Consider the following 26747-nt stretch of genomic DNA (forward strand, 5'->3'; position numbering starts at 1 on the left):
GCTTGCAGAAGGTAAGAACCTGAATGACAGCCAGCATGGCTTTGTCGTGGCCAGGTCTTGCCTTACCAACCTCATCTCCTTCTATGACCAGGTAACTCACCACCTGGACATGAGAGAGCAGGTTGACATTGTATACCTTGACTTTCAAAAGGCTTTTCATCTACTAACCCACGATGTCCTCAAGAGAAAATTGGAGGATTGTGGCCTTAATTCCAAGACAGTCAGGTGGGTGAGAAACTGGCTGCAGGACAGGACCCAGAGAGTCGTAGTGAACAGGTTTGTGTCATCCTGGTGAGAAATAGGCAGCAGTGTCCCACAGAGGTTGTTGCTCAGTCCAGCACTTTTCAATATCTTTATTAACAATTTGGATGTGAGAGTGAAAAATTCACTGGCCAAGTTCACAGATGACAGCAAGTTATGGGAAAGCGTAGTTACACTTGAAGATAGGCTACAGATACAGGAGGACCTAGACAGGCTGGCAAGTTGGGCGGATTACAGTGTGGTAAAGTTCAACAGTGAGAAATGTAAAGTGCTCCACCTCAGGACGAGCAATGCCCAACACACCAGGCTTGGAAGCACCAAACTGACTATCACCACGAATGAAAGGGAGTTGGGGGTAATAACAGATCACAATATGAATATGAGCTGGCAGTGCAATGCTGTAGCCAGTAGGGCAAATAATACTCTGGTATGCATCAATCGATGCAGCTCCAGCAAAACCAAAGCGGTGATTCTCCTGCTCTACTCAGCAATGGTGAGACCACAGCGGGAGCACTGCATCCAGTTTTGGGCACCACACTTCAACAAGGATGTGGACAAGCTTGAGAGAGTCTAAAGAAGAGCCACCCGTATGATTAGAGTCTTAAAAGGTAAGCTATACGAGGAAAGGCTGAGGGATCTGGGACTCTTCAGCCTAAGGAAGAGAAGGATGAGAGGGGATCTGGTAGCAGCTTACTACTACACTAGAGGAATACATCAAGGGCTCAGTGAGCAACTGTTCACCAGGGCACCCAAGGGGAAAACCAGGAGTAATGGCCATAAACTCCTGGAAGATTGATTCAGGTTCAGCATGAGAAAAAATCTCTTCACAACCAGGGTGTACAGACTGTGGAATAAACTCCCTCCAGAGGTGGTGCAATCAACTACCCTGGATATCTTCAAGAGGAGACTGGACAGTCACCTTGCTGGGGTCACCTAAACCACAGTTGGCTTTCCTGCTTGATGGAGGGGGCTGGACCCAAAGATCTTTCGAGGTCCCTTCCAGCCTCACGATGTATGAATATAAATGACTCTGGTCTCTCTGAAACTCTCTCTCCGAATCATGTGCTCTGTGGAGCTGTTGCAAAGCAGCAGCTGTTTGACAAAGGACCCTGGTGGCTTTCAAAGCGTTTGGCCCATTAAAGAGCACAGAACAGCAAACATTACCATTTCTGAAAGGCCCTGGCTTTCCACAAAGCCATAGCTGTTTGCGCTGAAGATCCTGAACTTTATGATGAAATTATGCAGTCTAGTCAAGAGCATTTCTGAACACTTTTACAGAGGGCTTACCTGCAGTGGGCCAACCGTTCCTGATCCATAAAAAATATGGGACAACCAAGCATAGTTGTTCTCAGCTATGCATGGCATAACTCCACATTTAAGACTTACTGCCATAATAACTTTATTGTCCTTTTCTAAATTAGCCAAATTTGTAGATAACCCCAGGGATCCCCCAACCAGATTCTTCACATAGTTTCATAGTTTCTAGGGTCGGAAGGGACCTGAGCAGAACATCTAGTCCAACCCCTTGCCATGGCAGGAAATAATACTGGGGTCAAACGACCCCAGCAAGATGTTCATCCAACCTCCTCTTAAAAACCCCCAGGGTAGGAGCCAGCACCACTTCTCTTGGAAGTTGGTTCCAGACCCTAGCCGCCCTGACCGTGAAGTCGCGCCTCCTGATATCTAACCTAAACCTGCCCTCTGCCAGCTTGTGACCGTTATTCCTGGTCACTCCTGGCAGTGTTTGGGGGAATAGTGATTCTCCCAATGCCTGCTGGTCCCCCCTGACTAATTTATAATAGGCCACAAGATCCCCCCTCAGCCTTCTCTTGTAGAGGCTGAACAGGTTCAGGTCCCGTAGCCTCTCCTCGTAGGGCCTGCCCTGCTGCCCCCTGACCATGCGAGTGGCCTCCTCTGGACCCTCTCCATGCTGTCCACATCCCTCCTGAAGTGCGGCGCCCAGAACTGGACGCAGGACTCCAGCTGCGGCCTGACCAGTGCCGCACAGAGGGGGAGGATCACCTCTTTGGACCTGCTCGAGATGCATCTGTGGATGCAGGACAAGGTGCGGTTGGCCTTCCTGACCGCGTCCCCACACTGCCAGCCCACGTTCATCTTGGAGTCAATGATGACTCCAAGATCCTTTTCCGCCTCTGTACTGACAAGAAGGGAGTTCCCCAGCCTGTAGGTATGGTGCCAGTTGTTCCTCCCCAGTTGCAGCACCTTGCACTTGTCTGTGTTGAATTCCATTCTGTTCTCATCTGCCCACCGTTGTAGCCTGTCTAGGTCTGATTGAAGCCTGATGCTTCCTCCTAGTGTGCCCACTTCCCCCCACATCTTAGTGTCATCACCAAATTTGAACAGGGTGCTTTCAACCCGCTCATCCAAATCACTGATGAAGATGTTGAACAGTACGGGGCCGAGGACCGAGCCCTGTGGGACCCCACTGCCCACGTCCTTCCAGGTTGAGAAGGACCAATCCACTACCACCCTCTGGGTGTGGCCCTCCAGCCAGTTGGCGACCCAATTGACTGTGTGGGCATCGATGCCACAGCCCCCCAGTTTCTTAATGAGAACGGGGTGAGAGACAGCGTCGAATGCCTTCCGGAAGTCCAGGAAGGCATACCATACTGAAATGAACTGAAATTTTCCCATACTGTTTGTTTTTGTACCTTTTTAAATATGTGAGAGGAGTCTAGCTCACTCTGAAATTCATAATATAAACTCCAGAGGAGATGGCCATTTTTAATTGATTGGGATCTAGAAACTACTCAGCTAACTTCTGTGAAACTCCTCAAAAATAAAATTAAGCATTATACGGAAGTTTTGTGCAGGAAGATATAGTGTGTTTTTCATCTAAAACAAAGAGAGTGCAGGAAAAACTAAATACAGGCTTGGTTGTGGCAATGCCATTACACCTCCATAATACCGCATGACTGCGATACGGAGAGAGAGGGAGCGGACACTCGGAGAGACGAGAACAACTGGAACAGCAATGGAACAAGGGCAAACCCTTGCTGTTGTGCAAACTGTTACTAAATAGTTAATGATGTTGACTCCGAGCAGAGTGGACTTGCTTGACTTGATCCGTGCATGGTAACCAGGTTTGGCAGCATCAACTTTCCTGCATGGGCCAGAGTTGTAGGTGCGGTGGTGCGTGAGCACCATGCCAGCAACCTGGGGCTTTGGAAACCCCAGGACATTTATATGCTCCTGGACGGACCCTCCTGTACATTTTGTTGTGTCAGGGAGTGGGGAATCGCATACGTATACTGCAGAACAGCGGTCCCTCTAAGCTGCGTGGCCACGCGGGTGTGTTCATGCCGCGCTGCCAGGTGATCCTGCGCAGCCGTGCACGCCACACAGCTTTGGGGGAACGCTGCTCCCGAATATGTTTGGGAACTCATTGGATGACACAGCAGTATCTCCTTCCTCAGACTCCCCTCACGGATAATAATTGCAACTCCATCATCAGATAAGAAAATCTCCACTGAGACACCCCGCCCTCCTCATCTTCTTCTCGCCTCCTTCTAATGAGGAATCAGAGTATTTCCAACCTGATGCTTAGACCGCCAGGCTGTCCCCAGTGCTGAATTTATAAACAGTGTCAACTGCCTCCATGGTTTTTTTCTTTCTTCTTTCAGTTCACTATGCAATTGTAAGTAGAATAGCACTTAATTATATAATGCGTAGAATCACATTAATTTGTAATAAAGCCTGGGAGACCCATTGTGAATGACTGAATATGGCAAATTACTAAGTAAAGTGAAGAAATGAAAGAAACAAAAGCCGAGGGAAAGGAAAAAAAGAAAAGGACAACATACAAAGGCGAGGGTAATATATCACCAAACACACTGCGTTGAGTTGCTTGTCAAGTGCAGTCGAGTTTTAATTATGTATGGCAATATTCATAACTAGGATGAGTTCTGCTGAATATTTTGTAAAACTAACGGAGTTTAAGTAATGTGAGATCACACTCCATCCTGGTGGTGGTAAATTGTTTCCAAGGGAAAAACTGTTGTGTTTCCAAAGCGTGTGACAATTTTTGGGAAAGGGGTAGGCTGAGCAAGGCAAGGAAAAGAGGTTTAATTTGAACATGTTGCTTAATTATAGCAACAGTATAACTGAGGGAGTGACTGAGGCTGCAGCCCTGATATTGCTTTTATGGGAGAAGGGGAGTGCAAAAATAGCCACTGCCGCAGGTGTATTAACAAAGCATGACATTATGTGGGGAAAACAATGTTTCCTCCCTTGGGGCTAAGTGAAACCCTGGTGTAAATCACTGGCTCCTGTAATACTGAGCCATACAGTCATAGAGAAGTGGGGCTGGAAGGGACCTGCAGAGGTCACATCTAGCCCAACCCCCTGTGTGAGACAGGATTGTTCCTATCCAGCCATCCCATACATCCAAACCACAATCTAAACTCTACATAAGGGCTTCTGCACCAGAGAAAACTTTGCTTAGTCTTTCAGTCTGCTGCCCTCACCAACAGTATCTTAACCAGCTCCAATGGAAAGGAACTTGTAGGATCTGTGCATTCAAATCTGCATTACTAGCTGCATTTGAGCACATTAGCCACTTGCAGATGTGAACCCCCCCACACCTCTCCCCACCAAAAAATACAGCATTTTACTGGAAGAGGAAGAGCACTAATTTGACCCAGATCCCCTATCTCTGCACAGATTGGGTGCTTCAGTGGGGCTTTCAATCAGCTCTTAGATAAAAGCATCAAAAGGCTTTGCTGCAGCACCCGATCTATACAGATGTTGGGCGAGCCAGCTCAAATTAACACAGTACCTCTTCTGCACATGTGCTGAGCTCAGTGCGGGGGTGCGCCATGCTGAAAGTAAAGCACTGTTGTTTTTCTTTTTCCCTACGTTTGTAGCAGCATGGCGATTATCTCACATGGGGTAAAATCCATCCCTCCGGTAACTCCATTGCTGGTGATGGTAAGTGAGCACAATGAGGTTCAGATGCATGCAGTGACAGTTTGCCCCACTGAACATAATCAAAATGAACTGCAGATCATTGCCAACAATAGTTGCTTGCTTTATCTGAGGATTTTCTGACAATGAAAAGAACGTAGGTCAGAGAAACTTACTATCATTTGTATACTACGGTGCTTCAAAGATGAGTATCGTACCCAGGTGCCTGGGCTTTTACTTTATAGGAGATCTCCCTTTCAAGAGGCTGAAGCAATGCTTAAAACTATGGCGCCCCAAAATGCAGCAGAGATGCTGCAGTGGAAAGGTCAGCAAGGGAAACACTTTAGAAATTAGAGGTGCACCAAAACATCAGTCTGATATCAGATCGGCACCGATATAAAGAAAATTGTCTGTATCGGAAATTGGCTGTATCAGGCCAATAATTTGGCTGATAAATGGCCTGTGCATGTGCGCAGCCGCAGCGCGGCACAGGTAGCGAGGAGCATAGCCCGGCAGCTTGGACAGCCGCCTCCAGTTAGTAAGTGTGTTGTGATGGAAGGGGAGGGGAAAGGGAAAGGAAAGGTGGGGGGGCAGATCAAGGCCCCCACGGTGAGGAAAGAGTGGGACTGGGCTGGGCAGGGGCTGGGGCAAGCACAGCACAGCCGGGACAAGTTGGGCACAGGACAGAGCCACGGCTCATCTGGGGGGTATGTGGGGGGCGAGCTCCTGCCGCTGCACCCCACTCATCCGGGAGCCACTCATCCGGAGGCTCATTCAGTGCTTGCCTGCTCATGCGCTGGCTCCCACTGCTGCTCCAGGAGGACATGGGAGGGAGGGCATGTGACCAGATCTCTGTGGGGCAGGGGCTGAAGCCACCCCAAAAATTGCCATAGCCCCCCCCCCCCCCATCCCCACCTCCCAGCACCACAACCATCCACTTTGAGAGCAGCCCCACCCCGCCAGGAAGAGCTTGGTGCAGCCCTAGCCCCAGCCTGCCCTGCCCCACACAGACACAGGGTACATGCCCCCCATGCCCTCCTGTGCAGTGGTGGAAGCTGCTGCATGAGCAGGTGAGCACTGGATGAGTTGCTGGATGAGCGGCTCTGGAATGAGCGGTGTGCACCAGCGGGAACTGCCACTCCCCTGCTGCACACCCCCTGGATGAGCCGCGGATCCGTCCCAAGCCCACCCTGCCCTGGCTGGGCAACGCAAAACAGTAAGTAGCAAAAGCAGGGAGCGTAGAAAGATGTAACCTGCAGCATGGAATTTGTGGGATAATTTAATCAAGTATTCATGTGTTCAATTTAATAAGTATTTCCTCCCAAAAAATATATAGGCAAAAAAATAAATTTGAAAAAAGGATGTTTCATAAAAGACAATATGGAGGAGATACATTCTTGGACCTTGCTCTCAGGAACTGCTATATCATAGAAAAGCATCAAACCTTCCTGCCAGTGAAAGCACTTCAGCTTTCCACTTTCCAAACGAGTATGCATTTCCAAACGGGGTACTCAATGTCTCACAAGTTCCCCAAGAACAAAGACAGAGTGCAAAGTGCTTTGGATTGCTACAACCAGTGAGTGTTTCAAAGTTTCCTTCTCTGCCAGGCAGGATGATCAGCGAATTACTAAGAGCATTGGCCTTCCTTCTCTAGCACCAATTCTGAATCTAATTAGCTACAGTCAGGGGAAGGATCTGATATGTCTCATCACTACCCTCTTTCCCCAGAGCAGAAATCCAACATGTAGATCAGTATCATCAGCTTTATTCGCTAGAATAAGAAGAGGAGTTTGAAGGTCTCAAATGGGTTGATAAAGAAGTGTACTTATGAAAGCATATGCATCCTTGATTTATGTAGTCTGTACAGGCCTTGTTACACCTTATGTTGAAAGCCGCCGCACGAATGTTAATCAGCTTAGTGGAGCAGTCACACCTTATGGCAAAACGCCTACTCTGACTGCCCTTCACCTGCACAGCTCTGACTTGCTATTAGAGGCTCAGTGAGCAGGGGCAGGCCTAGGAGCAGGAGGCCAGAGGGGCAGTGGGGCCCTGGCATCCCACTCACTCTGAGCCAGAAGGGGCCACTGCATCCTGGGATACTGGAGGACTTCAACTTGGGTGGAATAGCTGTGTGAAGTGGGAAGTGGCCACACCGTAATGGAACAGGAGCAAAAGTAGGTGGTTTGGAGACAATCCTCCCCTGGATTGGTTTAACTTTAAGCCAAATAATCAGTGCTTTAAACCACTTAAAAGGTGTTAAAGTGCAGCTAATCCAGGGGTTGAGAGTTCCAGAAGCTGCCTAAACTTACCGTGTAACAAGGCCCTAAGGTGCAACACTACCCTGCCTTCTGCCTGACTTCACACTAAAATAGCTAACTGCCTCTCTCTGCTTAAGGATCCAAAACCTGCTAAAGATAATGGGAAGCCCATCAGCAATTTCAGGGGGCATGGGATCAGGCCATTTGTGAAAAAGGACAAGGAGAAGCTTCCAGTAAAAAGAGCAGCGATAAGAAAGGGTACATAGTATACCAGGCCCAGTGGCCTAATGGATAAGGCATCAGCCTCCGGAGCTGAGGATTGTGGGTTCAAGTCCCACCTGGGTCAAGCAGATCCTTTCTTTTGATGGAATTCACCTGCGGAAGAAAGGGAAGAGCACCTTCACAGACAGGTGTGTGAACCTAGTGAGGAGGTCTTTCAAGTAGGCTTGCCAGCGGATGAAGCCCAAAACCCTGATGTAAGTGGGAGCCCTGGAGGGAGGGAAACAGGGGAGGTGATCTCATACTTCCTGAGAAATCAGGGCAATCAACTAGTGACCTCAGGTGTATGTACACAAATGCACAGAGCCTGGGAAACAAGCAGGAAGAATTGAGAGTCCTCACACAGTAATGACACTATGACGTGATTGGAATAACAGAGATTCGATTGGAGCTTGCATGACTGCAGCACTATAGTGGACAAGTACAGACTATCCAGGAAGGACAGGCAGGGAGGAAGAGAAGGAGGAGTTGCACTTTATGTAAAAGAGCCATATGATTGCTCAGAGCTCCAGTATGAAACTGGGGACAGGTCTGTTGAGAGGCTCTCAGTTAGAGTCAGAGGGAAGAGAAATAAGGGTGATGTCATGGTGGGGGTCTGCTATAGACCACCAGACCAGGAGTATGTGGTAGATGATGCTTTCCTCAAACAACGAGTGGAAGTTTCCTGATCAGAGGCCCTCATTCTCATGGGGGACTTCAGTCACTCTGGCATCCGCTGGGAGGGCGATACAGTAGCACACAGGCAATCCAGTGCTGGAGACAACTTCCTGGTGCTAGTGCTGAAGCAGTCAACTAAGGGCCATGCTCTTCTTGACCTGGTGCTCACAAACGGGAGAATTGGTTGGGATATGTAGTAGTGGATGGCAACCTGGGCAGCAGTGACCACAAGATGATGGAGTCCAGGAACCAGAGGAAAGGAAGGATGGAGAACAGCAGAGTAAGGACCCTGGACTTCAGAAAAGCAGATTTCGACTCACTCAGGGAACTCATGGGCAGGATTCCCTGGAAAGCCAGACTGAGAGGGAAAGGAGTCTAGGATTGCTGGCTGTACTTTAAAAAAGTCTTACTGAGAGTGCAGGAACGAACCATCCTGATGTGCAGGAAGACTAGCAAGTATGGCAGAAGACCAGCTTGGCTTAGCAGGGAACTCTTCAGTAAACTAAGCCACAAAATGGAAGCTTATAAAAAGTGGGGACTTGCAGAAATAACTAGGGAAGACAATACGAGCAGTGTTTGGGCATGCAGAGAAGAAGTTTGGAAGGCCAAAGCACAATTCGAGTTGCAGCTAGAAAGGGATGTGAAGGGTAACAAGAAGTGTTTCCACAAGTATGTTGGTAGCAAGAGGAGGACCAGGGAAAGTGTGAGTCCCTTCCTGAATGGGGGAGGAAACGTAGTGACAGAGGATGTAGAAAAGGCTGAAGTGCTCAGTGCCTTTTTTGCCTCAGTCTTCACAGGCAAAGGCAGCTCCAAGACGACTGTACTGGGCAGCACAGTTTGGAGAGGAGGCAAGCAGCCCTCAGTAGTTAAGGAACAGGTTAGGGACTATTTAGAAAACCTGGATGTATACAAGTCCCTGGGGCCAGATAAGATGCACCTGAAGGTGCTGAGGGAGATGGCTGATGTGATTGCAGATCCATTGCCATCACCTTTAAAAACCTGTGGAGATTAGGAGAGGTCCCGGATGATTGGAACAGGGCAAACAGTGCCCATATTTAAGAAAGGGAAGAAGGAGGATCCAGGGAACTACAGACCAGTCAGCCTCATCTCAGTCCCTGGAAAAAAAATCATGAAGCTGATCCTCATGGGGTCCATCTGTAAGCACTTGGAGGAAAAAAAAGCATGATTAGGAACAGGCAGTAGGGCTGCACGAAGCTTCAATCCCTGATTTGATTTGGTGGACATTCGGCCCGACTTAGTGGCCAAATCTCCAAATCTGAATCGAATTGGGAGACCCTTTAATCTCTCTGAATTGAATCAGAACCCTCTGAATCGATTCGGAGAGATTCAGCAATTCGGATATAGACACAGCTTTAAATGTTTTTTTTCTACATAACTCAAGGTAGCAGGTGGCTTGTGGACACTGAGATGCTGGGGCAGATGGAGCGTTCCACAGGAGCATGGGGGGGGGTCCCCATCATGCTCGGCAGCAGACCCAGAAGTGGATCAGAAGCACTTTTGTTCCATTTCTGCGTCTGCCAGGGAGTGCGCTGGGGAACCCCCTGCGCCCCCCTGGCTCAGTGACTGGTGCCTCCTTGGCCTGGGGGGTGGCACCTAGGGTACCCCATGGCTGATTCCTGAGCCAGAGGAGCATGGGGGGAGAGGCCCAGCACACTTGGTGGTGGACCTGGAAGTGGACTGGGAGTACTTCTGGTCCACTTCCAAGTTCACTGCGAAACACACGCCCCCCCACCCCCCCCCCGCCTCGCACGATGCTCCACCCACCCCAGCATCACACCATTCACAAGCACGCCCGGTACCTCAAGGTACATAGAAAAAACATATAAAAGTTGTGTCTAGGGCTGAATCACTGTTTTTATGAATCAGCATCGAATCTTTAGATTCAGCTGAATCAAATCACGGACACTGATCTGAATCAACTAATCAAATCACTGTCCACAACTCAGGCCAAATCCAAATCTGAATCGAATACGGCCCATTTCATACACCCCTAACAGTCAGCATGGATTCACCAGGGGCAAGTCACGTCTGATCAACCTGATTGACTTCTACAATGAGATGATTGGCTGCATGGGTGCGGGGAGACTGGTGGATGTAGTGTAGCTTGATTTTAGCAAGGCTTTTGATACAGTCATGATGTTCTCACAAGCAAGCTAAGGAGGTACAGGCTGGATGAATGGATTGTAAGGTGGACAGAAAATTGGCTGTCACATTGGGCTCAGAGAACACTAATCAATGGCTTGATGTCTAGCTGGCAGTTGGTATCAAGTAGAATGCCCCAGGGGTTGGTCCTTGGGCCGGTTTTGTTCAATGTCTTCATCAATGATCTGGAAGATGGGATGCAGTGCATTCTCGGCAAGTGTGCACGTGACACCAAGCTGAGGGGAGTAGTAGATATGCTGGAGGTAGGGCTAGGATTCAAAGAGACCTAGACAAATTAGAGGATTGGGCCAAAAGGAATCTCATGAGGTTCAACAAGGACAAGTGCAGAGTCCTGCACTTAGGAGGAACAATCCCCTGCACCGGGACAGGCTGGGGGTGACTGGCTGGGCAGCAGCTCTGCAGACAAGCACCTGGAGGTGACAGTGGACAAGAAGCTGAACAGGAGCCAGCAGTGCGCCTTTGGTGCCAAGAACGCTAATAGCATCCTGGGCTGCATTGGTAGGAGGGTTGCCACTAGGTAAAGGGAAGTAATTATTCCCCTCTATTCAGCATTGGTGAGGACACATCTGGACTACTGGGCCCCCCACTAAAAAAACAATGTGGACAAATTAGAGAGTCCAGTGGAGGACAACAAAAATGGTGAAGAGGCTGGGGGAAATGACTTGTGAGGAGAGGCTGAGGGAACTGGGCTTATTTAGTCTAGAGAAGAAGACAGAGGAGGCTTAAAAGCAGTCTTTAACGACCTGAAGTGGGGTTCAAAAGAGGATGGAGCTGGACTGTTCTCAGTGGGGGCAGATGACAGAGCAAGGAGCAATGGGCTCAAGTTGCAGAAATGGAAGTTTAGATCAGATACTAGGATGAAATTTCTCACAAGGAAGGTAGTAAAACACTGGAACAGGTTACCCAGAGAGGGGGTGGAAGCCCCATTGTTGGGGGTTTCCAAAACCCAGGTAGACAAAGCTTTGGCTGGGATGAAGTATTTGGGGCTGGTCCTGCTTTGAGCTGGGGGTTAGACTAGATGTGACCCCCGAGGTCCCCTCTAGCCTTCATTTTGTATGATTTGATGCAGACGAAGTACCATCACAAAAAACTCACGTGGAAGGAATCAAGGCAAGTGACATCTGAGATTTATGCTGGGATGTAATGTGTAGAATTCTGCATACAAAAATGGTAAGCTTTAGTAAGGCAAAGGAAACCAGAATGAAGCCTTTTAAAAGGTCATTTCACGGCTGGACTGGTTAAGGCATTTGGTCACTTTTTATCCAGTGCTTGGCATCTCTGTATGGTGTTGATCACCTGCATCTCAGTGCCAGAGGGATCTGTGGGCACCTGAGGATTACTTGCAAGATTCAGGGCATTTAGATACACCATTGCAAATGGGCTGAGAGAGGGGGAGAGGACACAGATGTGGAAGAGGGAATGAAGAGCTGCAATAGTCGTGATGCATGTGGAATAGGATGTACATTTTGCATAGTTTGTGCATACTTCCAAACACTTCCTTACCCTGAGGGGGGTACAAGCAGCCTCCTTTAAAGCCCTTGCCTTCAGAAGAGAGGGACAAAGCAAAAATACCCTCACATTTCCATAGTTCTGGATGTCTTTAGATGGAAAATCTACATTTTATTCTAAAAAATATTAACTGCTCATTTAACTAAAAAGGCTGATCTCTGCCACAGGAGAACTGTCTCTACAAATTTTGATCATAACAAGGCCAGAATTTCAGCATTCTTAAAACCAAGTGAGGACAAAGTGGATTATAAATCTAGGAAGGCCGTTTCAGAGAGAATTCACATCATCAGCATATTTGCAATGACAGAAACACAAATGTTAATCTGTCAACTTCCACTCTCATTCCTAAAGGGGCAGAGATATAGCAATACTGCTAACTGTAAAAACCAGCCCTAAATGTAAATAGATTTGAGCGAAACTTCAGAGTTCAGGTACAAGAGGAAACCTAGATATGTAATGGGAAAAGAATTTGCTCTCTCAAAGGATGCAGAACAAGGTTGTTCCCTCTTGTACCTTCCTTTTCACTTCCACCTAAATACTGAAGTCCTTGATCAGCTATGAATAAGTCCTTCACTGAAGAGTCTCACTGATTTTTAAGGGAGTTTGCTTGAGAAAGAAATAATTTTAAACTTATGCAAACAGGAACTTTGGTGTTCGACGTATTATACAGAGGCTTTTTAGACCTAAATGTGATGTCTGTCCTTCCCCCGCTTTCAGAAATGGATCCCAACAATCAAGTGTGTTCCCCATGTCTTCATGCTCAGCTGACGTGGTATTTCTGCACCCTGGGACATAACGCATCCAGAGTACGTTACTCTTTAGGAAACCCCTCTCAAGCAGTCTCCCACAGTCCATGTGCATACAGTCCTTGGGGAAGCTCCCTTCTAGGTAACCAGAATGCTGTTTGATAGGGGTACAACCTGCACGGTCCTGGGTGGGCATCTACTTTTGGGGAAAAATCCTTCTCCGCTGCCTGGCCTATGTACCAGTAAGACACAGGGCATAAAGATGGATGACATACAATATTTAACACTTGGACCCCGCACATGTAAAGCTAGCTTTCTGCCCTTTTCTATGCGGGGCGGAAATGCTGTAAAAAGGCAGCAAGCTTCTTGGAGGCTAGTGGGTAAAATAAATAAATAAAAGCCTAAATCTTGCCTGCAACAGCCTTTCAAAAATATTTTTCTCTTGTCTCCCGCTAGGAAGAAAAAAAAAAATGACATTCTATAAATCAAACTGATTCAGTCTCAGCAACAACAGACCAGCAGAAAATTGTTTTGAGGGCAGAAACTATCCAGAACAGCAATTACAGACTGAGTTAGATCTCCTCTGGGACTTGCTCAACCACCATGGTGCGGGAGTTTTCTCTCTTTCCTTCACTATTTTTGTTGTCATAGTGGTCCTGTGTCATCTCGGGAAGAGATAGCACCATGCTGCATAATTAAAACAGTTTGGCTGGGCTTCAACATTTCAGTCTCCAGGCTTACTGGGGACAGAAAATGCTGAGAGCATGAGAGAGACATGGTGCTTTGCTCCAGCTGCCAAGGGGCTAGCCCAGGTGAGAAATAACCCCCTTACTGCCTGGTCTGAGCACATGAGTGACTTAAGAAGCGGTGGAAAGTACTGCATCGATGGTGCAGACCAAAGATCCTCTCTCTATTTGAAAAAGAGGTAGATGCAGTGCAGGCTTTGCTATTTCCAACCCCCACGTTTCAGTACTAATGTGGAAGACCTAGAGAGTCTGCCCGGTCCTTGGTGCCGAGAGTGAGTTAAATAATTGATATGTGTCGTGATGAATTTTTGGAATACACACACGGGTTCACTAAGAACTGAACTAATACCCACAATCGGAGCTCACACCATCTGTCGAGGCCCACAACACACAAGAGTGACCTCCAATCACCAACCCTGAGGATCTGAGACGTAGAGGCAACGAGTCCTGCATGAAACCAGGTCCCTGTACTCGAACACTTGTGTCCGCATTGAGGGCTAATGATAAGTTCATTAATAAGTGATGGTCCTGCTTTGAGCAGGAAGCCAAAGTAGATGTGACCGCCTGAGGTCCCTTCCAACCCCTGTTTTCTATGCTTCTGTGATACATGTGATATTAAGTAGCAAAAGCATGCAAGAGATATCTTAAAATAACAACAGTAAATTACTAGGCAGATGGCTTAGAACTGGTTCATTAATATCTTTTCTTTTCCTTCCTCGCTTCTCTCAAACACATAACTTTTAAGCCTCAAACCTACGTGCTTAGCTCAGATGATACATACCCATGTGTACATGGTACTTTTATAGCGCTGCGTACGCTCTTTCATTGCTACAGGAAGCAGGTGCCCATATGCTTAGGCTGTGTGTAGTGCTTACAAAGATGGTGGGCATGCTACAAAAATGGTGGATCTGCCACAAAACATGTTCCTGTTTCGAACAGGAACTTGTTGGTGGGTATAGGTGGTGTTGCATGAGATTTCACTGACTGTCAGCACCCAATAGTGCTCCCCTACCCTTCCCGTCCCCTTGAAGGGAGGGGGTGGGCTAGCTCCCTGAAAGCCCATGGGAAGCAGAGGCACTTAGGACCGCTACAAATGAATGTATGTACATCATCTTACTTTCACACAGGTCCTGGGTTCCCCTGGGTATTGTGTCCCTGGTTAGATGGCAAGACTTTTAGGGCAACCTTTTTTTTTTCAGTGTAACTGGTGAATAACAAGCCATTGAAAAACTTTGGTCCAGAATGAAGCCATGACCTACTGCTGTTATAACCGTAAGGGATATTTTGCATGTTTAAAGTACTTTCTGTTGGAAGGTATGTGCACTAATTGAATACATCGCGCAACACCTCCAAGATGGTATTGGCTTTTGATCCCCGTTTTATAGTTTGGAGAACTTAAGCACAGTGTTAATAGCTTAATTACCAAAGATAGAGTCTTATGGAAAATGGATAAGATCAGGTCTCTGGGCTCCAAATCACAGGATTTCCACGCAAGACCACTTTGCCATGTATATGCATACATATATCCTCACATAGACACAGCTTACATTTATATACACACACACATACTTTAATGCAGTGTTGGGATACATGCCCTTCTTCACCACTGCAACAGGAGCACAGATGGAGAAGGACGCTACCCTGAAAACTAGCAACAAGTCACAATTTTTCTACGCATGAGTTTCTTTGGGTAAACCTTGTCTGCCTATGTCCTTAGACCAACGTGGCTACAACCCACACCCCGTATGTATACGTTTAGTATTTAGTATTTCTGCAATAATATTCAGTTCAGGAAAAAAACCAAAAACAGGAGGCATCTGTTTCCCTTGTTTTATAGAAATGTGGACTGTTTTTCACCTCTATGTATCACGCAGGCCCCACAACACAGGTGTTAAACAGAACATTTTTGACGCTTGACAGACTGGAGAAGCATAAATGCTGCCTAATTCTGTGTAAAACTGCACAATGCAGAACTTTAATCTCAGTCCCTTTTTCCCCCACTAAACACTACACTTCGAGATAAGCGTGAACACTGATATGTTCGGATAACAGACAAGCAAACAAACAAACAAATTGGTTTTCCTTGCTTATTTTTGACAACAAAAGCGGCATTGATCCCATTTTATCTTCAAGGTAATGGAATGATAGTTTGATATCAGGCAGAGCGGAGCAAGACACAGCTCTCATCAGAAAAGGGAGAAGCAATATTGTGGCGCAGGGAACAAAAGAATTACCCAGCGATGTCAAGGTGTAGAACAAATTGGATGGTGTCTCAAAAACTGTCCATGTTGCAGGGCAATGTGTGGGTTTCCCCGCTCAGCTATGAGCACCCCTTCACCCCTCAACCCCCCAAGCACTCACACCCTGCGGTAGGACGCTGCAGGCATAAAGGGAAAGCTGAAAAAAAGATCTGCAAATAAAGTAAATGACGAAGGAAGTCGTTTCATTACTCTCCTGAGTACGAGCAATAATGTCAGCGCCGCTCTCCGCGAGGGATAATGCTGCAATTTTTTATTTTCTTTCGCTCGGCGTCTGATGTTGCTTCACTTCGTTAGGCCAGATGGCTGAAGCCTCTGGGACTTCGCAGTTCATACTTGGAAGCAATAACGCCAAAAATGAATGAGGCTGGTCACACCTAATATTTTATTTGTAGCTTTTACATTTATTCATTTATGTATTTATTTGTGAAATGGGAAAGCACAGCACACACATGCACATGCACTGAATCTATTCTCCCACAAACATTTATTTTTTCCTCAGCTCTTCTACCACCCAAAGTTATCATACAATATTTTTATAACAAAGAATTTCCTTGTGTTTGAGAAACCAGCCTAGAAACCTAGGGAGATATTGGTTCTACTCTCAAGTCTGGGAACTTCACCTGTTTTGCGTTCCCATATAGGAGCTGTGGTTGATACTTCTTCCTTATGGTGCTCTCATTAGATTAATTTATGTTTATGACGGTGCTTAGTGCCAGGCTGATAAGGATGCCTTATTGAATGGGGCGGCCTGGCCATAGTACGAGGCATGAACTCGAGTCTTCTCCAAGACATTTAGGCTGCATCTTTGTGAACCCAGGTGCGAGAAGGGAGGGCCTACTTCTTGTCAGCTTCCCTGGCCTTTCTTAGAAGGGTAGATGTACCCATTCTGGATACAGGAGGACTCAGATTAGACAAAAAAGGCTTTCCTGACAGAGTGTACCCCCTTAAGGGAAAAAAAAAAGAGAAAAGATATAAAAAGACATTTTAGAGCTCATGGAATTTTTTGGTTTGACAAACCTGTTGACTGAATGCATATACGACCCATATAAAATTAAAGCACAGGCAGCTGTGATACATACTGCTATCTACAATTATTCACCGTGCTGACCTGGAAAAGCATTTTGATGAGGGGAGAATAACTCACCTTCGTGGCACGTTCAATCTTTGACTTTTCTGCAGTCAAGAAACAAGCACATCGATTAGTTGCCACTTCAGTGGGCGGGTTTGGGAGGTGGAAGTTCGCCAGGACCTGTTAAGACTATAGTGCCTAATTATTTTATATTGGCTTCTGAAGCGCTCCAGGGAGCCATGGGCCTGTTCAGCAACAGGTTGCTGAAAGCAAGCTAGGCAGGTTCGTGTGCTATCCTGTGAAAACCGCTTTTTACTGAGGACAAACATAGCAACGGGCAGGCATGCCTTTCATTGTTTGGGACCATTTAGTCCAGGGATGTCCAAACTTTTTGAATGTGGGGCCGGATCATGAACTTTTGATCACCCAGTGGGCCAGCGAGCCATATTCAAAGAGCTCACAGGAAGCAGTATCACATCATCTCCCCCCGCTCCCCCCAAAACGAAAGTACAGCGTTCCCATTACAAGTTCCCGTTACAGCACCTTGAGCCTCAGAAAACATCTTGGAGGGCTGTATGGCGGCCCGCGGGCCGCATGTTGGACAAGCCTGATTTAGTCATTTAGAAAAGAAAAGGGCATTTCATATTTACAACTCTGCTGTCTTAGAATTGCTCAAAAGAAAAAAACAAATCCACCAAGTGAAGGAGAGTATGGAAATCCAAAGCCCTAGACCAAGCTAAGTATCGTACGCTTGCTTTGTCTTTAGCATCTTTTGCCATAAGCCTCTGGCTCTTATGTGTAAACTAATACACGTAGTGAGGGGAGTAGCTACCATCTATCAAACTGACTGATACCAGCCCCAGCAAAGGGTATTTTATTGCAAGCTGTATGTTATCTTAAAAAAAAATAGAAACCGTGCAAAGATTATGGCAAACAAAAAATAATAATAATACTCCACTCTTTATATACGTTGTTTGAAACACTATTTATTCTAGAGTCTAGATTTATTTCCATGAGGGTCATTTAGCCAGAAAAATAGTGTGGAGAAATTCATTTTCTTTTTAAAAGTGCTCAGGGATAGTCAGCAATTAGAGTATTCTTAAGCTGTCATGTATTATCAATCGCCGCTCATTTTTTTCTTAGGTATTGCATTGACTGAAAAGACTGCTCTACCGTTCTCAAATATCTAGGTCTTTTCACAAAACTATGTGTTCTTGGAAGGAAAAAGAAATCATCGTGGTCGGACCCAGAGGGTTGTGATTGATGGCAGTCACTCATCGTGGTGCCCTGTGACCAGTGGGGTCCCTCAAGGCTCTGTCCAGGGACCCATCCTGTTCAACATCTTCATTAATGATGTGGACATCGGAGTCAGGAGTGGACTGGCCAAGTTCGCCGATGACACCAAACTTTGGGGCAAAGCATCCACGCCAGAAGATAGGCGGGTGATCCAGGCTGACCTGGACAAGCTCAGCAAATGGGCAGACGAGAACCTCATGGTGTTTAACACCGAAAAATGCCAGGTTCTCCATCTTGGGAGGAAAAACCTGCAGCACCCTTATAGGCTCGGCAGTGCTACGTTGGTTAGCACTACAGAAGAAAGAGACTTGGGGGTCACCATTGACCACAAGATGAACATGAGCCTGCAATGCGATGCTGCGGCTAGTAAAGCGACCAAAACGCTGGCGTGCATCCATAGATGCTTCTTGAGCAAATCCTGGGACGTCATTCTCCCCTTGTACTCGACCTTGGTGAGGCCGCAGCTGGAGTACTGCGTCCAGTTTTGGGCTCCACAATTCAAAAAGGATGTGGAGAAGCTTGAGAGAGTCCAGAGGAGAGCCACGCGCATGATCAGAGGTCAGGAAAACAGATCTTACGATGACAAGCTGAGAGCCATGGGACTCTTTAGCCTGGAAAAGCGCAGGCTCAGGGGTGATCTGATGGCCACCTATAAGTTTATCAGGGGTGACCACCAGGATCTGGGGGAACACCTGTTCACCAGAGCGCCCCAAGGGATGACGAGGTTGAACGGTCACAAACTCCTGGAAGACCATTTCAGGCTGGACACAAGGAAGAATTTCTTTACTGTCCGAGCCCCCAAGGTCTGGAGCAGTCTGCCAGCGGAGGTGGTTCAACCACCTACAGTGAACACCTTCAAGAGTAAATTGGATGCTTATCTTGCTGGGATCCTATGACCCCAGCTGACTTCCTGCCCTTTAGGCAGGGGGCTGGACTCGATGATCTCCCGAGGTCCCTTCCAGCCGTAATGTCTATGAAATCTATGAAATCTGTTAGTTAGGAGGGAAAAGACAGAGGGACAGAGGAATAAAAAGCAATGATGATGTGACTGGATGAGGGAGGCTGCCAGTTCAATTCTTATCACTTTGGAAATGGGTGGAGGTATTAAAGGATGGTTGGGGTGTCTACAATAATCCCATGGTCTTGACTTGGATCCTAGTGAAGTCCAAATCACCAGCCACCACTGGTCCCTGTCTTAGAAGAGGAATGCTATGGAAATGGGTGCTTCCAGGTATCCAGCTGTATTGGTCTAGAGGCAAAAGCAAACAGGACTCATAATAGAAGTGATATCTTTTAGTAGATCAACAAGATTTTTGCAAAAAAAAAAAAAAACAACAAAACTTTAATTGCAAGCTGGTCTAATAAAAGATATCACCTCTACCACAAGTCCTGATTATAAATTCCCACCACCCATCAAGACTGAGCAGGCCTGAAGAAAGCACCCCCAACCCCATCTCTTCCCCTATAGATGTGGCCTCCACCAGCCAAAATTGAGAGAATGAGTTGTGAGGAAGCCTGTACTGTGGTGTGGGCAAGCAAAGGGACTTCAGTCTTCAGGACTATCACAGCATAGGAATTTTGTCACCACGAAATTCACAACGCAAAATCCCTAAAATTCAAGTAAAAGGAAACACAACTTTTTGCCTGGCATTTATTGTCTATCAGTTTGGCATTATCTAGTTATAAGTGCTCTAATTACACAAGGAAATTATTTTTTCAATTAATTTACTCATTAGGTCCCAGCCTCTTGACCCAAAGGCTCATCCACAAAGTGACAGCGCGATAGCTACTCCATGCTAAGTCCTTATGAGGCTGCTTGTAGTGCAAATAGAGGGTGCCTTTGTTTGAGGCAGGATGTAATGGGCACACCATAAATTCATGCCTAGCTTACCGAGCATGGGCTTTCCCCTGATGAAAAGCACATGTATGAATATATGTGCATTTTAATAAGACTTTGTCTGCAGTAACAAAAAAGCAAATAGTCTTCCAGACTGAGCCAGCTGAAAGAATTACCTTCAGCCTGCTCAGCAGCACAGGACTTGAACTGCTGCTTCATACTGCTTACACAGGGGAATTAACTTGAAAGCTCTTCAAGAAAAGTTCAACAGGAATTAGGTTTTTTCTACTTTCTGTTTCAGGAATATTTTTTTCCGGGAACAAAAGTATGTCCCAACTGGCGCTTGATCATAGCATCACAGAAAAGGAGGGCTGAAAGGGACCTCAGGAGGCCCCCTGTTTGAGTCAGGATCATCCCTATTCAAATCATCCCACACAAGTACTTGTCTAATTTATTCCTAAAACTACAAAATTGAACCTGTCATAGAATCATAGACAATGAGGGTTGAAGGGACCTCAAGAGGTCACATCTAGTCCAGCCCCCTGCTCAAAGCAGGACCAGCCCCAACTACATCATCCCAGCCAAGGTTTTGTCCAGCTGGGTCTTCAAAACCTCCAAGGATGGAGAGTCCACCACCTCTCGGGGTAACCTGGTTCCAGTGTTTTACTACTAAGTGAGTACGTTTTTCCTAATATCCAACCACAACTTCTTCTGCTGCAACCCTAGACCATTGCTCCTTGTTCTGTCATCTGCCATCACTGTCACATGACTACAAGGCATATTGCCCCCCCAAAACACCAAGAGTATCCTAATCTGCTTCAGATAAAGCAGCAGAACAATGGCTACAAGTGTCCTGCTGCTGCAAGGGTTGTCAAAATGCACTCAACAGATCCAAGGACAACGATCCAATACAGAGGAAGGAATCCCTCCCCCAAAGGTTGCTATGTGGGAATTAATAGGTGAAATATTTCCTTGATATAAACCTGTCTTATGATTTGGGAATCAGGACATATAAATAATTGCAAATTCAAATACATGCAAATGTCCTTCTGGTAGATGCACCGAATCCAAGGGGTAGAATATCCTATAGGAAACTGTGGACAATTATATCCTCCTTAATGAAGGGCATGAGGGAACCCGTGGCATTCATAACTTCATTAAGGAAGAATCCTATTGATCCATTAGCATTATAGTGTACTAAATGTGAACAAACTGACACTTGCACAGGAAGATCAAGGATGAGGAGCCTGTGGTTGTGTCTGTTACTAACCGGTTGCAGAAATGGGTGCACAGAAGTCATTGCATCCACAAGGGTAGAGTGTCTCTTGGGCCATGTCATCCTCTTTGCAGGAGGTGGCTATGCTGCCATCCCTGTAGTCTCTTGAGCACACAGTCTGTCTTTGCTAGCACATCCTGGGCTGCATGGCTGCAGCCCCCTCCACATCACCTCCCAAGCTAGTCATTTTGAAAGAGGCACACTCATTCAAGACATGACACAAGCCACACAGTCTTGCAAGCCTTGGAGTCACAAAGCCCTGAGACTCACTCTGGATTTGTGCAGTGCCAAAATGCAAAATGATTCATTAGCACAATCTGACCCAATGAGAAGAGCGAGGAAACCAATAATGTTTACCCCCACCACGTGTTGCTGAACAAATGGGCTAAATACAAACAGTCAAAAAAGCCTGAGTCTGAATTGATTCAATTTTTGAAGGTTAGTCTAAGCTGCATAGATTGAACCAATAAGCAAGTGAACAGACATTCACTTTTGATTCTGGAAATGCAGCCACAGCCTGCAGTGGCTCAGGCCAGAAGCCAGAGGGCGCTAGAGGATACGTCCCTGCTCCACCGGAGCAGTCAACTTGGGTCAAGGCTAGCCCGCTCACCCTGCGAGGGGTGGGGGGATTGTGGAGGAGGTGCAAAGCATCCTGGGATGCTGGGGACTGTGAGTTCATTTGAACCTGGAAGGGATCTGGGACAGAAGTTCAGAAAACCTATTTAACCTAAATCAGTTAAGTCTGATACTACATCTATCCAGGTTTATTTTAAACTGGTTTCAGCCATTCTGAAAGTGGTTTATGTATGTTGAACTTCTGTTGTGTTACAGATTTGAACATACTTCTGATCATTTATACCCGTTTATGTGTAATTTCTGTCCCTAACTACGATGGATTCAAATATGAAAAAACTACCAGGATTCAAATACAACATTATTGCTGCATGATATTAAAAGAGCTGTTTAAGCCTGATCCTGGGGATACATTCATTTTTAGGACAGACGCCATGCTTCCATATATTCTGGAGCTATGTCCCACAGGAATGGCAGTATGTAGATATTTGTTTATAAGATGCTTCCAAGATGATCAGATTAAAAACCAGATATTGTGCATGTGGCTGTGTAGGTAAATAAAAGGGTCTAAGGCATTGGTTCTCAACATGTTTAGACTCATGGCACCCCTGTATAGACTACTGGCACCCCTTGGAAAATGCCACTTTTTAATTTTCACACTTTTTTGCCTACAGAAAAAATAATAGAACAGTTTTACTGTTGCAAAGAACTCAGAGAGACTAAAACTACAGTTTTCCTTTTGAAAGCTCTGGGTTTGTCTTGTGACTCGTCTGTAAACCTAACTTTCCTAACATGGTGTAGTGCCCTGCATCACCCTTGAAAGAATCTCAAGGTGGAGAATCACTGGTCTAAAGTGTCCTCACTTACTTTCTTCTCTGGCTACCTACAGCATGGGTTGCAGGATGGGGGGAGAAGGATTATACCGCATAGTACCTCCTGCAGGTAAGTGGATAGGTAGCATGGGAAAGAAGCAGCTCTTTGGCTCTGATCTATCTGGGCATATTGCTGAAAAATAAGTTACATGCATGCCTGCTCTGTGCCTGCCCAGGCCTGCGGTCTGTGGAGCAGACATCTCCTGATCTACATATCAGGTGGCTCTGAGTTGTCTGCTCCACATTTGAGTGGGCCTGGACACATACAAAAGAGACTCAAGTGAAAGGGGACTTCTTTCTCAGGAGCAGTGCAGAGGTAACCTGAGTCACCATCTGCTCCCTCCCTCATCCATGATGCACTGTTTGCTTGTGATAAAACCAGGAGGTAGGTAGTCTGCTGGTTTAGAACAGATCTTTAACATTATCACACTTCTGCTTTAAACGGACTTTCCTTCCAGTTATTTAATGAAGAGTCCTAACGGCAGCAGTCATCAAGGAAGTAAAGGGTAAGGTTACACAGCTTCTGTGGTACACTCAGGAAGGGATGAGGAGGAGGCATGTGGAGGTGGCGTTTACATGCGGCAAGTCTAGAAATGCAACAGTGGAGCTACTATGGGGCCATTCACCAGCTGTTCCTCCCTCTGATCGAGAGCAGCCCCACAAGGATGTGTCTAGGGCAGCTTTATTGACCCATTTCTGGATCTGGCTTTTACGAGCAGACGTGTGTCCCCATGAGAGTGCCACAGAGGCTGCATAGACATAGCCTGAGTTGCAGGAGTGGACAACAAATAACTTGGAGCACTCAAAGTTGCTAGGGTGCAGGTCATGACAGTGAGCTAAGCAAAGATACTCACTTTTATAGCAACGCTGTTCATGTCACTGTACAAGGCAAATGTGATGTTGACAGGCCAGCGGTGAAGACACAAATGAATTGGGAGAGAGAAATAAGTAGAGCAGCTATAAAAATCAAGTCTATGCAAATTGTTTCCTAAAAGGAAAAATGAACTTAAAATAAATAAATAACTAAATAAAAGATCTGACATTATTTAGTGCCTGAGACACTGAAATGCCAGCAAGGAAAAGAATAACTTCAATTTTTTTTGTTGTTTCATTTAACAAGTCTAGAATGGCATAACAAATGTTCATTATTCATAATGCATCTTGATACAAATGGAAACGTTTTGATTTTCAAAAATAAAAAGGGGAGAGATTTAAACAGCAACCTGTTCTTACACGTATCACTTTTTTTTTTTTTTAACTGAAATAACTTAGTGATAATGAAACAGCAGCAAAAATAAATATATGGATAATCTGAATACTTCTCTCAGTGCTTGAAGGAATGGTTGTCATTCTTAGTATATAGCTACCACTTAACTAATGCTGGACCAATTAAATGGTTGCTTACATCAGCTAATTAAAAGTCATTCAATAGTTATTATCACAGTGTCGCATGCTCCTAGCTTGTACATGGTACTAGCGCTGCACCATGCGGGCAGAATTTTACCTTCTTATCACACTCAACACCCTGGAGACTAAAAACAGGAAAAGAGACAGACCAGGACCCAGATCCGGGATTCACTGAACCTGCAAAGCTTGTGAACTGTAATTCAGAAAAGCATTTAATTGCCTTCCTGAATTCAGGCCCCAGTGACCTTGCTGGGAGTTTCGGGCGCACGAGGAACAAAGCACTAAATTGAGGCCCACCTAGTCTATTCTGTGGGTAGGGAGTGTTGGGTTGTTCACTACATTAATCTCTGATATCATTTTTAAGGGGTATTTGCCCCCAGGCTTGAAACCCTATTCAGACTCTGGCTAAGCAAACCTGTAACTAGACTTCTGGAAGACCATGCTTATTCCTGGCTTTATATCTACTTGCTATAGTGATCATCTGTTTTCAGAGCTCTGCCAGAAAATCATCGGCAGGTGTAGTATAGTATGGCCTCAATGACATGATTGTTTAAAGGCTGCTGCCTTCCAAAGTTGCTTGCACTGCTGTTGTTTAATGAAGCACTGCATTTGCCAAATATGTCCTCACTTATCTTTTTCTAAGCCTGTTCCCTTGATGTTTATTTTTATAGGATCATTTTACATAATAAAAGGCATTGAACACCTTCAAGAATAAACTGGATGCTTATCTTGCTGGGATCCTATGACCCCAGCTGACTTCTTGCCCTTTGGGCAGAGGGCTGGACTCAATTATCTTCCAAGGTCCCTTCCAGCCCTGATGTCTGTGAAATCTATTAATCTATGAAGAGTCGTATCCCAGGTGTATGGCTAGAGATCCAAAACAAAAACAGTCTGAAGGTGAAGTTACACACTGCACTTAAACCATACTAAAAGCACTTAACATGTGAGCATCTGCATGTTAAAGCTCATTAGCTCATGTTAAGTGCCCTCTGAGCATCTCAATGTTATGCCACTTCCGGTGAGGGTTAACTCTAGGCTGTGCTACCTAGATCACTTTAAGGTAACTTGAGTCTGGTCCATGGAGATAAAATGAGCACTTTGCAGTCCCCCAACATCCCAAGATGCACCACTCTCAGACCCACTCTCCAACAAAAGCAGGGATAGAGACAGGTGCCCTGGCTCCTAGCCATACCCCTCCATGCCAGCCCTCCAGTGGCAAGTCAGAACTGTATTAACCCTTAATGTACAACTGCTCACAGAATGGTCTAACTTTAACACTGCTTAAGATTTCAGGGATTTGGTGTGGTCCAACTGCAATGTGCAACTTGACTCTACACTGCAAACAGTGACCCTGTTTTCACTGACATTTCATAGATTTCATAGACATTAGGGCTGGAAGGAACCTGGAAGATCATCAAGGAAATTACTCAGATGCCTACCAGTCAGCTAATCCTGAAAACTCTGGCGCAGAGTTTTTCTTCTTTCAGTTGTTTACTGCTACAACCATAGTCTACTGCACAGCACACATGGAAGACAGGGTGGGGGAGAAGATCCATTCATCAACTGCATCTGTTGGTACGCTGAATAACAAAGTAGCAAGCCTTAATGCAGTGTGGACAGCTAGGCATACTCTGAGCACACCTCATTAAGACAGAAGTAGAACACCTCATTAAGACTCTAGCAGCTGAATTGGGCTGTTCTAGCAGAAGTTAGGTGGTGTGTTTATGTCAGTGTTAGGGGTATCTTTAATATACAAATCAACAGGATTTCCAAAGGGCTTGTAAATTTACATGATATAAATAACTGCCAAGGTTACTTGCCAACATCTTAAGTGGCTTATACCATACATTAAAGCTAGTGTAGTCACTTCATATCATCATAAATGCAGCTGGGGGAATGCCTGGCTAAGCTGAAATAATGCAGAGAAGGACCTGAGGGCTACAGTGGACCATAAACTGAAGATGAGCCAACCTTGTGCTATTGTTGCCAAAAAAAATGAAGAAAAAAAAAAGAAGCCAAAAACGTAATGCATTATATTAACAGGAATGTGACTAGTAAGTAAAGGGCAGTGATTCTCCCACTCCATTCAGCACTGGTGAGGCCTCATCTGGAGTCCTGTGTCCAGTTTGGGTCCTACACATCAAGAAGGGTATGGTCAGTTGGGAAAGAGTCCAACACAGAGCAACACCAATTATTACATGCCTGTGAGACAAGAATTATAAGGAAAGGCTGAAAGAACTAGGGTTATTTAGTATGGAGAAGAGAAGACCGAGGAGGAGGGTGGGAGGATTTGATAACAGTCTTCAAATATTTGATGGGTAATTATGGAGAGGATGGAGATGAACTTTTTTTTGTGTGGCTGTAGGGGACAGAACTAGGAGGAGCAATTGCCTCAAGCTGCAGCAGGGGATGTTTAGGCTGGAGATTCAAAGACATTTTTCTCACTCATTGTAACAAGCTTCCTAGAGAAGTCATAGGATCTCCATCTCTGGAAGTTTTTAAAAGCAGATTGTGCAGATGCTTGGCTGGGGTGGTTTAGTCAGGGATGATCCTGCCTTGAGCACAGGGCTGGAACTGATGACCTCCTGAG

The 26747-nt window shown here is 45.9% G+C and overlaps 1 protein-coding gene and 1 non-coding gene across 12 annotated transcripts in view; one reads left to right on the forward strand and one right to left on the reverse strand.

Annotated features, from left to right (window-relative positions):
- TSNARE1 (t-SNARE domain containing 1) overlaps positions 1–26747 on the reverse strand; it is a 791067-nt gene that overhangs the window by 287616 nt on the left and 476704 nt on the right. The gene's annotated exons all lie outside the window — the stretch shown is intronic.
- Positions 7719–7791, forward strand: TRNAR-CCG (transfer RNA arginine (anticodon CCG)). The gene has a single exon. It is a non-coding gene; the product is annotated as a tRNA-Arg (tRNA).

This window comes from Crocodylus siamensis, chromosome 3 (assembly GCF_052110815.1).
Source record: "Crocodylus siamensis isolate JL-2025a chromosome 3, ASM5211081v1, whole genome shotgun sequence".
Lineage (NCBI taxonomy): Eukaryota > Metazoa > Chordata > Crocodylia > Crocodylidae > Crocodylus > Crocodylus siamensis.